Below are 17,927 nucleotides of genomic sequence, written 5' to 3'. Positions count from 1 at the left end.
GCAAAGACCGATGAATCAACCAATAGGAACCATTCTGCTCCCTCAACCTACACTGCTAGCATTACAACAAAACCCTCAGTCTAATTTAAGACTGCAACTCCTGGCCCAACCTAACCCTAATCCAAATAATAGATTGGTCCAATCTATCCAAATAATTGAAACACCAGAACCAGAAACCGATCTAAAGGAGTGTAATGATCTTCAATTAAGATTTGGGCGCATTATAGAAACAAAGAGAAATAAAACTGCTCAAGTTGAAAATTAGTTACTTATAGAACAACTACCACAAGAAGAGGATGTGATTAGACAACAAATTCATAATCAAGCAACTACATCTTCTCCCCCATTCCCAGAACGATTAATTATACCTCGACCTATACAACACCTTGATTTTGACATTCTGGGAGAACTGAAAAATTTGTACATAAAAATCCCACTCCTCCAAGCCATCCAAGATATCCCAATATATGCAAAGACCATCAAAGAGCTATGTATAAAAAAACCAAGGAGGAAAATAATAAATAACCCAAAAGTCCAAGTAGTTGGTACCTTATTCGATCTATTATCAGGAAAAGAAACACTCATTAAATATGAAGACCCAGGAAATCCAATAGTAACAGTACAAATCAATGGACAAACCTTCTCAAATTCCTTAGTTGATCTAGGAGCTGCAATCAATATCTTAACAACCACCACTTGCCAAAAATTGGGCATTACATCAGTAGAACTGACTTCCACTTTATTAGAACTGGTTGACCGATCCATGGTTAGGCCAGAGGGCACACTGCATGATGTCATGATATCTGTTCATTCCTAGGAGTATCTTGCCAATTTTCTGATAATAAACCCAAAAAACTGACTTGATGAACATCCGTTGATTTTAGGCAGACATTGGCTTGTAATTGCTGACGCTTATATTGGCTGCCAACAAGGCAGTATGACCATAACTAGGGGGGATAATATCAAGAATCTAGCTTTATATCCTCCAGCCTAGCCAAGTGTTACAATAATAAGAACTAACAAACATCCTGTATCATACCTCACCGAAAATATTAGATCTCCATTAACCATAGAAGATGCCCTCGATTTCAAAGATCAAACAAAAGATGATGCCATTAACAATTTTATTAGCCACTTAGCTAAATCCAGAACCCACATACAATGTCACATGATTAAAGCAACATTTGATAATGAATTAGAAGAAGATCCTCTTAAAGATACTCACCATCAAACAATACCTACTACCTTTGTCTCAAATAGCAAAACTGTAGAAATTGAGCCAGGAAATATTTTAAACATTAATGCAAACCTGACTTCCAAACAAGAAGAGAAGCTGATCCAACTACTGAGGAAATACAAACAAGCATTTGCATCAGACTACCCTGACATGAAAGGAATTGATCCCTAGTTATGTACACACCACATTTACATAGAGAAGGATGCAAGACCCGTTTGCCAACCACAAAGGAGACTTAACCCTTATCTAAAAGACATTGTAAAAGCTAAACTTCAAAAACTTTTAGATGTGAACTTCATCTACCCTATCTCCGATAGTAAATGGGTCTCTCCACTTGTTGTGGTGCCAAAGAAGAGTGGAAAGTGGAGGATTTGTGTATATTATAGGGAGATAAATAAAGAAACACAAAAATACCACTTTCCCCTTCCATTCATTGACCAAGTATTAGACACTTTGGCAGGAAATAAATTATTTTCTTTCTTAGATATCTTCAATGGATACAATCAGATTCAGATTGCCCCTGAAGACCAAGACAAAACTACTTTTACTTGTCCTTGGGGAACATTTGCCTACAGAGTTCTACCTTTTGGCCTATGCAATGCCCCTGCCACATTTCAAAGGGCTATCCTCAGCATCTTTTCAGACTTAATAAATGAAGGGCTCAAAGTATACATGGATGATTTTACACCATACAGGGATGATTTCGACCCAGCATTGGACACACTGGAAAAAGTGTTGCAGCGCTGCATTGCCACCAGGCTCTGTTTGAGCCATGAAAAATGCTATATGATGATGAATAAAGGACTTATTTTAGGCCATTATATCTCAGCAGCTGGAATACAGGTAGACCCGGCCATAATCCAAATAATTTTGCTAATTCCCACTCTTACCACTCTGACAGACGTACGCAATTTTCTTGGACTTTCTGGTTATTATAAAAGATTTATTGAACATTTTTCTCATATTGCTACACCTCTATATGCACTATCAGGTAATGTTGACTTTGTTTGGACAGAAAAATGCAACTGTGCTTTTTAGGATATAAAAAACTTGTGTCAACAACCCCAGTCCTTAAAGGTCCAAATTGGGACCTGCCATTTCAAATTTCATCAGATGCTTCAGATATAGCTATTGGAGAAGTCCTTGGGCAAGAAGAACATAAAAAATCATATGCAATTTATTATATTAGCAAGAATTTATTTCTTGTTGAATTGAACTATACTGTTACTGAAAAGGAATTTTTAGCTGTAATACATGCTGTCAATAAATTTAGGCATTATATTACTGGATATCCTATTATCTTGTATACAAATCACTTTGCCATAAAATACTTAGCAAATAAACCAATCACAAATGGTAGAGTAACCAGATGGCTGATTTTATTGTAGGAATTCGATATCACAATAAAGGACCGACCTGGAAAAGAAAATCCTGTAGCTGACTTTCTCTCACGAATGCCAAAACTAGTGGATGCAGCAGCAGTTGAAGATCAATTTCCAGATGAGCATTTGTTTTCTGTCACTGTTAAAACACCCTGGTATGCTGATGTTGCAAATTATTTAGCAGTAGGCAAATTACCGAAACATCTGACCCCCAATGAATGAAAACAAATTGTCCAGCGAAGTACTCGATTTTCTTGGATTGGGGGCTACCTGTTCCATACAGGGGCAGATATGCACATCAGGAGATGTGTCCGTGAAGATGAAATTTTTGACATTTTGAAAGCTTGTCACGACGGACTGTGTGGCAGACATTTCGCCGATCGAAGAACTAGTCACAAGGTGCTGCAAACAGGGTATTATTGGCCCATGATCTTCAAAGATGTAAAGAAGTTCGTTCAAGCCTGTGACAACTACCAAAGAGCAGGATGCCGTGGACAGTCCGACGAAATGCCCTTGAATGCACAGCTAGTTATTGAACCATTCGAGCATAGGGCCCTCGATTTTGTGGGTCCAATTAACCCATCATCGAACCAGAAAACGTATATTTTGGTAGCAACATAATATGTCACCAAATGGGTTGAAGCAGAGGCATTGTCGAGAGCTACAAAGGACTCCGTCATACAGTTCCTTTTCCATATATTTGTGCGATATGGGCTCCCAAGAGATATAATTACAGATGGTGGACCACAATTTGCTAGTAACAAGATTGCTGCAACACTAAAAAACTATCATATCCAGCATAAAATTACTACTCCATACCACCCATAGGCAAATGGTCAAGTAGAAAGCAGCAATAAAATAATAGAAGCAATCCTAACAAAAACCATTGCGTCACATAGACGTGATTGGGCTGCAAGATTTCCAGAAGCCTTGTGGGCTTATAGAACAACATGGAGAAGCACTACCGGCTATTCACCATACCAATTAGTATTTGGAAAGGAACCCATCTTTCCGATAGAATTCGAGATACAAACACTACGAACAACACAAGAAGTCGGTCTAGATCTAAACGAGGCACAGATTAATAGATTACAACAGATCAATGAGCTAGATGAAATCAGGCTCTCTGCCCTTCAACACACTGCATTGATCCAACAACAGCGAGCTAAATGGCATGACGCTGTCATTAAAAAGAAAGTCTTCCGCGAAGGAGATTAGGCGCTCCTATACGATTCCAGGTTTCAGGATTTTCCGAGGAAACTTCAAACTCGTTGGCTAGGGCCATATGAAATCCAGAAGGTACATGATAAAGGCACCCTTACTCTAGCGACCATTGACAGATCTGGACATACCTTCAAGGAAAACAGCCACCGAGTTCGACTATACCACAAACCACTTACTCGGGAATCCTTCTGCCAGCAACTCCGCGAAGACTCTGACATGCAGATTTTGGTGGAGGAAGAGAAATCTTCCTCACCTCTAGTTCATTAAGTGATTCAACTGTTCTTACATTTTGTATATAATTCTTTTCTTTTGTTAGCATAAAACTGTTCTCTGTACATATTTTTTTGTATTTGCACTTTGTTGTTCCTTTTAGGAAGCAACAACATTCTCACCGACTTGCTGTTCCTTTTTCAAGGAACAACACCTCTGCATTTTGTTGTTCCTTTTCGAAGGAACAACAGTTTCACCGTTTTGTTGTTCCTTTTTCCAAAGGAACAACACTTGCATTTTTCTATTGTTCCTTTTTCCGAAGGAACAGCACTGTCGTTTTTGCTATTCCTTTTCCGAAGGAACAACACGTGTGTGCACTTTTGTTTTTCTGTTGTTCCTTTTCCAAAGGAACAACACTTTTGTTTTTCTGTTCCTTTTCTGAAGGAACAACACTTTTGTTTTTCTGTTGTTCCTTTTCCGAAGGAACAACACTTTCGTTTTGCTGTTCCTTTTCCGAAGGAACAACACTTTTGTTTTTCTGCTGTTCCTTTTCCGAAGGAACAACACTTTCGTTTTGTTGTTCCTTTTCTGAAGGAACAACACTTTTGTTTTGGTTGTTCCTTTTCCACTTTTGTTTTTCTATTGTTCCTTTTCCGAAGGAACAACACTTTCGTTTTGTTGTTCCTTTTCCGAAGGAACAACACTTTTGTTTTTGTTGTTCCCTTTTCTGAAGGAATAACACTTTCGTTTTGTTGTTCCTTTTCCGAAGGAACAACACTTTTGTTTTTTGTTGTTCCATTTTCCGAAGGAACAACACTTTCATTTTGCTGTTCCTTTTTCCAAAGGAACAACACTTTCATTTTTGCTGATTCTTTTCCAAAGGAACAACACTTTTGGTTTCTGTTGTTCCTTTTTTCCGAAGGAACAACACTTGCATTTTCTGTTGTTCCTTTTCTGAAGGAACAACACTCGTGTTCTTTGTTGTTCCTTTTTGAAAGGACAACATTTTCGTATTCCTTTCACTTACGCCAGTTCTCCTTGCTGTTCCAATTAAAGGACATCTGTTGTTCCTCTCAATATACAATAGTTTCTAGTCTTTTTTTTTTGTGATTTGGAGCACAACTATACACTTATGCAATGGATACAAAACTAGAGCATACTGAAATCAGCGAATTACATAAAATCGCTATTTTTTTTGCAAGAAATTACTTTGAATTGATAGGAGAAAATAGGAAAGGACACAACTATTCATCACTTTGCCGTCATTATTCTGCTAATACTGATATGATTGGTTATCTTTATCATGGTGGTTCTTTTTAAATTCCCATAATCTTCTTTGATCATTTTTAAGGAATAAGAACAAAGGGTATATTTTTCTATTGAGATGTTAAGACTTCTTCCACCATTCCTACTCTTAAGGAGTGTTGAACCACCCTTTGTGTATAAATAGGAAAGTACTTCATAAAAAAGAAAAAAAAAAAAGAGAAAAATGTTTATATGATTTGCTAATATGGGTTTTCAAATGAAGGAGAGGGGGTCTCATTAAGAGCCAGCCTACCATGATCATAAGGAAGAAAGTGAAGTGGCATTCCCAATATGGCCACCACACCAGGGATATGATCAAAGAGACACATAAAAAAACATAAAGAGTCCTTGGAACAGGAGGTCTCATCACGAGCCGGCCTGCCCACCTTTCACTCCTTCTTGGTGAATGGCATTATGGTTTATCTGGTTACCAAGCCAGCATAATGACCTCCATTTTGACATTGCACAACACTTCCTAAGCATACACAAAGGATCATGCTTCCAAGGGTGAAAGAAACAACTATGTCAAGGTTATGGACACATGTGGGCAATAGAGCTCTGTTGATGGTATTGAAGTCACATTCCTTATACACCAATAGCAATTATCAAGACCCTTCTTTGTCTTATACCTTTGTAATAGGTCAAATGAGATTATGTATATAACTTCCCCAAACCTTTAAACACATGAAAATCTATTACAACCAATCATGACAGAAAAAGTTGATAATGACCACATCAGACTTTTTGTGCACATCAGCTGTCCTATCCTCCTAGCCTCGCATCATATCATGACATTCTCTTATTTATTAAGCGATTCTATTATACACCTCAATTTCGGCAACCTGCTCCTTTTGTAAACATGGCATCTTGGTATACGCTGTTCCTTTATGACTTTGTACCATGGTAGTTCGGCACACCACTCCCTCATTTGACGGCCGAGGATGGCCTATCACATTGTAGGGGGGAAGCAGGTGACCTCATAATTTGCTGGTATACGTGTCAGACTATTATTCGGAGAATTTTCACTTGGGAATAGCAAGGCTTAACGGTATATTGTTTTCCAATTTTCATGGCTTGTTGTTCCTAAGCTATTTTCGTATTATGCTCTGCAACAATTAGTAAGTGACTTGGATTTTGAACAAGCTTGCTGTTTTGTTATTTTCTCTGTATTTTCTAATAGTTTGAACAACCTGTTGTTCCATTGCCGTCTCTGCGTTTTTACAGTGTGCTAAAGCATGGGATGAAGATCAATTCGGAGAGAACAATAGGTATTGATAGTTTCTGATGCTGCACGAGAAATCCTAACAAGGGCAAGATGGATAGTTTATCTCAATCGCTTACAAGAATCCAATGAGATCGTAGCAACAGAATTCTTGCAGAAATTGCAAGAACATCACTACACGGTAAGAGGGAGACACATAGCAGTCACTGATGACATAATTGCAGAGGTCTCGGGACTACCAGCCACTAGACCTGTGTGGACTCTAAAGAAGGAGAGACTGCGAAAAATCATAAAAATCTTCCAAGATGAAGGCCAGAACCTGACTGTAAGAGGAAAGGGAGTTCTACCAGCAGCATTGGGAGAGCCATGGGCAGAATTGGCAAGAGTCATCCAGAGCTACATCACCTGTGAAGGCAGGAAAGACGTGGTAAGACCATGCCACCTTAAACTTTTAGCCATATTAAAACAGAAATGCTCTATGAATTTGCCTTCATTTTTAAATTCCTTACTACATGATGTTGCCCGAAGCATGAAAAAATCACAACACGTAGAATCGGTAGTAAGTCTCCATGGGCTGATACGATTGATAGTTAGCTACAGTCTTGCTCAACAACAAAGCAGTTGGGAAGAACTGATTGTCACGATAGACAGGGGACTGGCTCTGCCAGCCCCAAAACGAAAACATGCTACCAGTACACCAAATAGACCATTGAAACGGAGGAAATCAGTTAGATTGGCATGGATCAAAGGGAGGCTGGAAAATTCCCAAGGGAATACCAGTCAACTGGTGGAGATAGATGATTCAGGGGATAAGCAACCCCCGCAATTGGAAGGAGAGGAGAATGAGAAAGAGTTGGAGGAAAATGAGGAAGGAGAAACAGAGGAAGAGACCGAGCAGTCTGGGTAGGCAGAGGAAGAGACAGAGCAACGCGAAGAAAGCCCATTACAAAATCCATTGCAGGAGGACGAATTGGCCCAAATTCTGGCCAATATGGGCGAATATGCTCAACCTCTCAGCCCACTAAACCTCCACATCGAAGAAGAACCGAAGGAGCATTCTGCTCATGAAAAATATGCATTCGAAGAATTGTGCGACTACAAAGAAGAAGAAGAGAATCACTCTGTTCATGATGAAAGTATATCTGGAGAGAAAAGTGATGAAGATACAGAAGAGGAACAATCTGTTCCCAGCCAGACTACACCGGAAGAATTTCATGGAGGAGAAGGGGTGGAAGAAGAAGTCACCCAAGAAATAACAGAACAAGCTAGGGTTTTTACTCCTGAACAACCCGATCAGAACAACGAAGAAGCACCCCAAGAAGAGAACTAGGAAATTGGCCAAGACGATAGTCCAGGCCCGAGTAAACAGACAACTGTTCTTTCCAAGAAAACAGAAGAAATTAAAAGATTACAAAAAGAACAACAAAGACTGCTAAATGTGATAGCATGATTTCGACAACAAATCAAGGTTTTGAAAATGGGAAAGAGAGAAAAAAGGACCTCAGGGGTAAGAGATGTAACCTCTCCAGCGAAACCCCTCAAGAAAAATATTAGGAGGACTTAAGTCCAACCTGCAGTTCAAAACCAAAAGGAACAACATTCAGCTGTCGCCCATGTTGAAGTACAAACAGATGATATATCGACCTGTGACAAAGAAGTTCAGATAGAGGCATAGTCCTCTAAAGGAATGTGAACCATAAACACGAGACGATGCAATAAGAAGATTCAAGTAAACCTTCCGCTTACAACTACCATGTGGGACAGTGATCCGAGGACAATAACTCTATGAAAGGACTTGGTGCAAACCTAGCAAACAGTAGAGAAACTGACAAAACAGACTGTCTCTCGAGAAAAGTATGAAAAATTACAACAGCAGCTGAGGAATGTCAACTTATCTGAAAGCCAAGCCTTTGAAGGATGGTGAAAGGAAGAAGAAAGGGTCAAAAAGGTAACTCATAGACTAGATGTAGTCATCAAACAAATGGATACCTTATGCTCTTTGTATACTGACATCCTAGCGTGTAGAGCACCTGCTAGGAATTATGCCTTGTTTTTAATGGAACGATATTTGCAATTGAAAATTAAAGTTGTCAAAGCAGGAGCCCCAATAGAAATAAATACTATTGACGATTTCATAAATTGTTGTAAGCACTATGGGGTGAAGGTTCAAAGATTATTATGTGAATTCTATCTGCATAACCTTGTGTTAGATCAAGAAACAGAGCAGAACCCCAACCCTTTCATTGGGGATATCCAATTGCAGGCATTCATTTCTTTTGGTGTTAATCAAATAAAATGGCTTAAAGCCTATAATGCCTTTCAAAGACAAGAAAATGGATTAGACTTATGGGTGCGAGCTGAGCCTAGAGACCCATTACAGTTGTGGAATAAACATAGGAACCTCATGAGGACTCTGGACGTGATTGAGGCATTAGGACCTATTCATACAACAATCAATCGGTAAGGGATAGAATATTTCTTTACCATTAAGGACCTTGCCATTGCAGCTGCCAAATTCCGATATCAGACTTCTAATCCGAACATCCAACTTAGGGAACCGTTTAACTATGAGAACTTTAAGCTAGCTGTTGATCGCTTGGGTCTTTATGGTGACCTTATTTTGAGAGAATGACCATCTTGGTTAGGCTATAGGTTTTGCAGTACGGTTATTTGGCACCCTGCACCTGGATACCAAGCCTTGTATGAAATGCCTGAGGGTCAGATAGGACATCTTCTTGAACACTTAGCTAGGCATCATGGTTGTAGACCACCTCATGAGATCCCGTCTCCGGCCTACTCTCTCACTGCCTTGCATGTCAACTACAATGTTTTCATGAGGGCATGAAAAAGGGTAAGCAGGGGGGTGTGTTGAGTACTGAAGAAGGTGTGTTATTATTGTTTATTTTGTCATCTTTTCTTTAAAACTCATAACCTCTTTGCATCATGAACTAGGTAGATAATCAGAAATTATGAAAAAATCTATGGGATTTGTATGCAACACAAAATAACTAATAATTGCCTTTTCTTATGCAGGAAAAGGAGAAAATGGAAGATTGTCGTCCCAAAGGAAAAGACAGGACAAAGTTAATTGTTGTCCCTTTGGCAGGGAACCACATGCAAACAAGGCGATTCAAATTGGAGCATATCAGCCAGGAAAGGGAAAAGGAGATATCAAATTGGTGCAAGAGAACAAGAGGATAGCTGAGAATTAACAGTCTGGTGAATCCCTCAGGATCCTTTGATCCTGAGGGATCACTATCTTAACGATTTTTGTATCATTGATATCTCTGCTCAGCTATTATAAGAAGGGGTAGCACTGCTAGCCCAAGGGATGAACTCTTGTTATTTTCTGTAATTATCCTTTGTATTTGAAAACTTTGATCATCAACTCTCGTTGAGGAGAGATCCACTGTAACTCTGTTTTAATGTTTTAATATAAATCTGGTTGCCGTTCCATCTTTGATTCTGGAGTAATCTCAAGCGGTGTTTCCCTAGAGGCTAAGGGCCCAGCCCTGGTGGAACACTTGCTCCTGTACCATTATTTCTAATTCATGTGTGGTTTTCATTATTAGCTATGTTTGGTAATCTGATGTGTTTTGCTATTTTACATCACGGTTCTGTTATATTTTGTTTATGCTCAACTAAGTAATGTTGTTCTCTGTAACAGGAATGCTGTGTTGTTCATTTTGACTTTGTAATGAATTGATATTCCTTTAATCATTGATATAATGTTGTTGTTCCTTACAAAATGCTATTGTTGTTCAATTACAGAGTAACTGTGCTGTAACATTCACAAGACGATATTACTGTATTTATCTACGGTTTACACTTAATCGCGATTGTTGTTCAACTGGCGTTGCTGTTCCATTACGAATTACAATCGTTATTCTTTATAACTGAGATTTATACTTGTTGTATCGAAGTCAGATTACTGTTTCTTCTAATATTAAGCGTGCCATGTGTGATATTTGTTTTGGTTCATTGTACATTTATATTTGACTCTAGTTGTTGTTCCATATTTCATCTTTGTTCGTTGTCGTTCCATTTCCGTTGTTGTCCGATTTATATTTAGAGTAAAAATTGTTATCTAATTCCTGTAGGATACAATTGCTGCATTTATTTCTGTAGACTAAGGTTCTGCTGTTCAATCTTGTTCATAAGACTAGTTGTTGTTCTATTTCCTGTCATTTGTATTATCATTGCTTTGGTGTGCAGAACGATCTAAGACTATAGTGAGCATTGAAATTTGTTGTCTAGTTCCCAGATTGATGATCTTTTCCTTGATTGACTTTAATTACATCAGTTTACAGAGGGATGAGTTACCATTACTGTACCCTTGACTGATAAATTGCTATAGTTTTTTGAGTGCATGAATTGAGTTTTAAGGTTCTTTTCTGTAAGTGGATCTTATTTCAAGCATCCGTTTACTCTTGTATTTAGAGCACTAGATTATTAGCATTACTCTAACAAATGACTGCCTCAATCTGAGTACGCTCTTTGAGATAACAAATCGTTCCTGGATTGATAAGTTAATGTAGGGTAAATAGAGGTGAAAAAGACCCTTTTTACTGCTCGACACACGTTGGCTAGGATGTTGATTTAGGAGCCCTGTTATTTGGTACCCTCCTAAAGGATACCATTCTAATTATGAGTTTCCTGAAGGTCACGAAGGGATAGCTTTTGCAAATTTAATACAAAAGCATGATTTTAGGTTGTATAAAGAAAAAGTATTTCCTGCTTACTCTTTAACTGCATTACATAATAACTACTTATTTTCATGAGGACATGAAACAAGGTAAGCAGGGGAGTATGTTGGGCTGTGCAACAGGTATAAATTTACCCTTGATTACATTATCTTTTTCCTCCTTTTTATGCATTTGTGCCATGATGTAATAAGGTTTTGATAGAATTTCGATAGAAAGTGAATGAAACTACTTTTGATGCGATTTGGCTGTCAAAACTAACTTCCGTTGCTTTTTATGCAGAGATTAGCGAATGGGACAACTGTTGATCTGGAATTTATCCAGGACAAAGAATTAAAGGTATTACAGACTCATGTGCATGGATGTGCCTATGTTACTTTATGCAATGGACCGATAAGATTTCTAAAATACATAGACACTGAGGCAGTTAGAGAAATCATAACAGTCAAACATGTAAACACAACAAGTTTAATAAGGAGTTCACCCAATGCTTCTGGGCTACGTCTCCTAGTCTAGCCTTCGGTGGTGGCCTCTTTATTATGTTTTCAAGAAGATTTTTTACAATAGTGGACTCATTTCGAGTCTCACTAAACATATGAAAATCAGTAGGATTGGAGTACACGAGCTCTCCTTATTGAAACTTGACCTATAAGGGTCACAGTAGTATGACAGACCTATGTCGAGGAGTTTGCTTGAACCTCTAAAGCCTTCAATGGAGTACACAGACTCTTTGACTCTCTCTGGCTCTGTTTGGCTTGCTGTTGCCTTCAGGTCAACTCGACTTCTACTCTATTCTCTACTCTTAGCTTCTGTGTCTAACTAACTCCCCCATTGTCCTCTACTTCTGTCAGTTCATGGCTTTAAACCAGTCTATTCTTTTGAATGTTTGTTTCTGCTTCCTGACCTTCTGGTTTCCTTACCTCTGTCCGTTCAACTTCCTCTGCTCTGCGTCATCATTACTGGGTAATGCCTCATAGGGAGGTGGCCACCTGTTTCCCAACAAACTGGGTGTCAGATTCTTTGAATCATGTTTGTATGGCTGTTAATTTAGTTTGCTTCAAGATCGCCCGCAAATCATGAATTTTTTGTCAACTCATCATCCACGTCGGACTTCAAATCCCTTTTCATCTTTATTTTTGACTTTTCAAATCCGGTCAATCATCGGAACACATCTCCGCCATTGATCTGGACCCCCCAGATCCTATGGTCATCCTTCATATCGGGCGAACAAGTTGCTTGATGTTTACCCGTTCGATGCGGGCGGTTGTCTCTCTCATCCATCGGACGCGTGTCACTCAATGTGTGGCATTAGGCGGGACTCAGTCAAAACTGCTTACTACCTCAAGGCCTTCTGATATCTTACTGATTTGGGGAATCCCGTGCTATGGAACCGAATGCATTACTTTTCTGAATTTTATAGCGATTTCGGGTCCGTGTGCTTCGGGGCCTTCCTTCACTGAGGGGGATGCCTCGTGATACGTGATTAGCGCTAATCGTGTAGCAAAAACCACCCTCATTTCTTGATTTGGCCTCCAGTTTTGCTAGTTTCCGCCAGCGCGTGTTACCATGGGCCAATGGTTTGCGCACTTGACCGAGGGTCCTTGTTGCTCCGCTCTAGCCACAACTGCCACTGTTATGAGGATTCCTTCTGATAGCTTTGATTTTTCTTGGACTTGAACCTTTTAGCATAATTTGAAACAGTCATGAAAACTTAGAGAGTGTTTTAGGATCTAATTCGAATCATGACCTTCCCACTGAAAAAGCTTTTGGACCACCAAAAGTTGGTTTTCTTTTAAGCATCAATCAAGTGAGGGTATTCTTCCTCACTTGCTCAATTTCTATCGATTTCGTACTACTTGGATTTGAAACTTTGAGTCCAATCTTGAGGTACTCAACATCCCCTCTGCGCATAGTTCTTACCTTCCTATCTAGAACTGTATCTTCCTACAATTCATTAAGATATTCAGGCAACAGATCATCAATAGAAGGGAATTGACTCTACTCTTCGGGATCTTCGATTAATGAAGGTTCAAACAGTCTCAAGTTGTCTGCATTAACAACTGAGTAGATGTGCATGTAAGCTGGTAGATCAAGGCGAAAAGCATTCTCACTAATTTTCTCAAGTATCTTGAAAGGTACATACCTTATTGGCTTCAGCTTCTTACCTTCACCTTGCATTCTGTCTTTGCTGATATATAGCTAGACTTGATCACCAACTTGGAAACTATGCTCCATCTGATGCTTGTCATGCCTTAACTTGTACTTGGCTTGGCTCTTTTCTAGCTGTTCCTATACTGCCTGGTGAATCTCTTGGATTTGTTCAATGAACTTGGTTGCCTTGTCCACATCACTGTGTCCATCAACTGTTATGTCTTTACCAAAGGCAAAATCCAAGGGAGACCTTGGTGTGAAACCAAAACAGGTCTCAAAAGGATATCTCTGTGTAGAAGAATGTTTAGCTCGGTTGTAAGCATGCTGCACATAACATAAATGTTCATCCCAAAGTTTGGGATGCTTGCTGCAATATCCTTTGAGCAACTAGATCACTGTCTTGTTCACCACTTCTGTTTGGCCATCTGTTTGCGGATGAAACATTGTGCTCTTCTTCAGCTTGGTGTCCATCAATTCCCACAAACTTGACCAAAATTTCCCAATAAATTGGGTATCTTGATTAGATATTATGGAAGTGGGTAATCCAAAATGAACCCATACATGCTAAAAGAACAACTTTGCGGTTTGTTCAGCTGTAATCTGTTTGTTACAGGGTAATAAAATACACATTTTGCTGAACCTATCCGCAACAACATATAAATAGTCATGACCTTTCCCAGATTTAGGCAATCCTCCAACAAAGTCCATGGAAATACTTTCCCAAGGATGAGAAGGAACTGGTAGTGGAGTGTACAAGCCTAGTTTTCTATTGTTGGGCTTGCTTTTAGCACACATGGCACACCCTCTTACATATCTAGAAACTGTCTCATTCATTTTTGGCCAATAACAAAATCTTTGCAGCTGTGCAACTGTTTTACTTACACCAAAGTGACCTGATATTAGAGAAGTGTGTGCTTCTCGAATTATCTTTACTCTTTCAGTTTGTGGAATGTATAGCTTCCCAAAATGATACAAGAGTTGGTCCTTAACATGATAATCCAATTCTTCTACTCGTTTGCCTTGACTTAAAGTTTCATATACATCTTTAAAATCTATATCTTGAGCATATTGTTCAACGTAGCTCTCATGCAATACTGAATTATTCTTAAGTATAGTAGATGCATTTATAATCGGTCTAGACACATATCTGCAACTTTATTGTGTATGCCCTTTTTATATTTGATGACTAAATGAAACTGTTGTAGATAACCCATCCATCTATAGTGTCTTGATTGCTACAACTTAGTTTGGGAGTGTAAATATTGAAGTGGTTGATGATCAGTATGTATAACTGTCTCTTTACACATTAAGTAATGTTTCCACTTTTTCACACTCTGTACTAATGCATACAATTCTTTATCATATGTGGGATAATTAACTACTGCAGAATTAAATGTCTCAGAATGATAACATATGGGTTTACCATGCTACATCAACACTGCTCCCATGGCATAGTGACTGGCATCTGTTTCAATCTCAAACGGTCTTTGAAGATCGGGCAATGCTAGTATTGGTGTTGTACTAATATTTTCTTTCAAGGTGTCAAAGGCTTTCTGTTGTTTTCCTCCCCACTGAAACACCTTGTTCAATCCTGTTAAAGCATGTAAGGGAGCTGCAATTAAGGAAAAGTTAGAAATAAACTTTCTCCAATATTGTGCTACTCCTAGGAAGCTTCTAACTTTTGTAGCAGATTTGGGTTTAGGCCAGTTTACAATGACTGCAACCTTAGAGGGATCTATCTTCAATTCACCACCCCTTACTATATGTCCCAAATAATTCAAAGATGTTTTGCCAAATTCACATTTTGACAGTTTAACATAAAGATTTTCTCTTTTCAAAACATCTAGATTCTGCTTAACATGCTTTAAATGTTTTTCCCATGTTTTGCTGAATATAAGAATTTCATCCAAATATACAATAACAAAATCATTAAGAAAAGGTCTGAGTACATCATTCATTACTCTCATGAAAGTAGTAGGAGCATTATTTAAGCCAAAAGGCATAACCAGCCACTCATACAATCCCTGCTTTGTTTTGAAAGCAGTCTTCCATGCCTCTTTCTCTGCAACTCTGACCTGATGATAACCACTATGCAAGTCTAACTTGGAAAAATAAACAACTTCTTTCAATTGATCTAATAGATCATCTATTCAAGGAAGAGGATAACGGTTTTTTATCGTTATTTTATTAAGTGCTCGATAATCAATGCACATTCTCCATGAGCCATCTTTCTTTCTCACCAAGACAATTGGAGACCCACATGGCAATGTGCTAGGCCTGATGAACCCCTTCTCGAGCAGCTCCTGTACATGCTTCTTGATTTCTACATTCTCTAAAGTAGACAACCTGTACATTCTGATGTTAGGCAATGGAGCATCTTGCTGCAAATTAATATCATGCACTATTTCCTTTTTGGGCGGCAGACCTTTAGGTTCTTGAAACAATATATCATATTCTGAAACAACTTTTTCTAAATCAGCTTGCTGTTTAGCATCATAGCCCTCAAATACATTGGTTTTATCAGGTTTCTTTTCCTTTACAACCATCAGTAAAAATTGTTTGCATGAATTTACAATTCGTTTCATCTACCCTGAGTTTATGAGAGTATAATTATTCTTGAGCTTATGAGCTCTTACAATATATTTGATTCCATCTTTAATGAGTAGATACTTGTTCTCAGCTCTATAGAAAATAGCTTTTCTATCATACAAGTAAGGACTTCCTAAAACAATTCCACATATATCCAAAGGAACTATATCTAACTCAACCTCATCTACAAATGCTGACCCAAAAGAAAACTTAAGTTTACATTGTCTAGTCACTTGTAGCTTTGCTTTATCACATAACCAACCTAATGGATATGGTTTCTTGTGAGGTGTGGTTAGTAATCCCAACTTCTTTACAATTTCTTCAGAAATTAAATTTACTTGTGAGCCACTATCAAACAAAGTATCAATCTTTTGATGATTGGAAATAACTCGAATATGAAAAAGCTCATGTCTTTTCCTCTCATTTTCTTCATTATCAGTAGTAGAATTACTAGTAGATGCTTCAGAATTTTTACCTTTTACACCTGTGGCTGCAATTGTTGCTTCATCTCCTGAGTCTGACCCCAAATCCTTTTGAATAGCTACAGTAGTCTTCTTCTTCTTGCCCTTGAACTTCTTGGGTTTCAGCTCTGAATGCAGAATCCAACAGTGTTCATCATCATGCCTATCCTTCTTACAGTGAGTGCATGAAGGCTTGCTTTTCTGCACAGTGTTTGTCTTCCTCTCTTTCCATTTCTATTTTCTTTTCTCCTTATTTTTGCTTGCAGTGGATTTGGATGATCCCCCAACTTCTGGGTTCCCATTCTTACCTCTATCTTCTAGATGTGTAGCCTGAACGTATACCTCATCTATACTAGTGGGATTAAACATGAGGATGGCATGCCTCATGTAGCTGTGTGTACCACCTATATACTTCAACAAAGTCTCAGGTGAGTCTAAAGAAATTCCTAGAATCAAAGCTCTTTTCCTAAATTCTTGGGTGTAACCTTGTACACTTTTCCCTTTTAGTTGCCGAAGAGTTTGCTAGCTCATCATGGCTTGTTGCATGTAAGCTAGTGGATAGAATTTCTTTTTAATTGCAGAAACAAATTCACTCCAGACAGAAAGAATCTTACCATGTTTCTTCATGTCAGCTTGTGTCCTGCCTTCCCACCATACCAAGGCAGTGCCCCCAAGGCGTAGGCTAGCCAGCTAAATCTTACTCTTGTCTGAGTCAATGCTCTACACTCTGCAATAAACATCAATCTGTCTGATCCAATTATCCGGCTTCTCTGCATTCAACTCTTCATCATATATTGGTAAATCAAATTTAACATATAATTTAATCAAATATGTCTTCTTTTTATTTTCAGGGCTATTAGGAGGCGTGAGAAATTTTTCTTCTTTCCCCTTGCCTTTAGAGTGGTCATGGAGGAGAGATTCTTCTACTCCTTTTTCTTGTTTGGAGTTGGATGAATCTTCATCCTTACTTTTCCTGAATTCTCTATACATTTCCTCCACCATGGATTTCATGGTCATAAAACTATCCATGAACTGGGGGTCTAATTCCAAGGGATTCTCTTCTGACATTCTCCTCTCACAATAGACTCTTCCAGTTTCTGGGTTAGTTTCAGCCAACTCTCCTTCTCCTATTTGAAGCTTTGATCTAGTTAGCATTCAACAACAAGATCCAGCACAAGCTTGTATAACCTTAGTAACCTAGAGCTCTGATACCACTTGATCTAGAATTTATCCAGGAAAACGAATTAAAGGTATTATAGACTCATGTGCATGGATGTGCCTATGTTACTTTATGCAATGGACCGATAATATTGCTAGAATACATAGACACTGAGGCAGTTAGAGAAACATAACAGTCAAACATGTAAACACAACAAGTTTAATAAGGAGTTCACCCAATGCTGTTGAGCTATGTCTCCTGGTCCTGCCTTCAGTGGTGGCCTC

The sequence above is a fragment of the Pinus tabuliformis genome, chromosome 3_1, assembly GCF_031772625.1.
Source record: "Pinus tabuliformis cultivar Carrire ecotype Pingquan chromosome 3_1, CPIR1, whole genome shotgun sequence".
Lineage (NCBI taxonomy): Eukaryota > Viridiplantae > Streptophyta > Pinopsida > Pinales > Pinaceae > Pinus > Pinus tabuliformis.
This window is presented reverse-complemented; position numbering follows the sequence as displayed.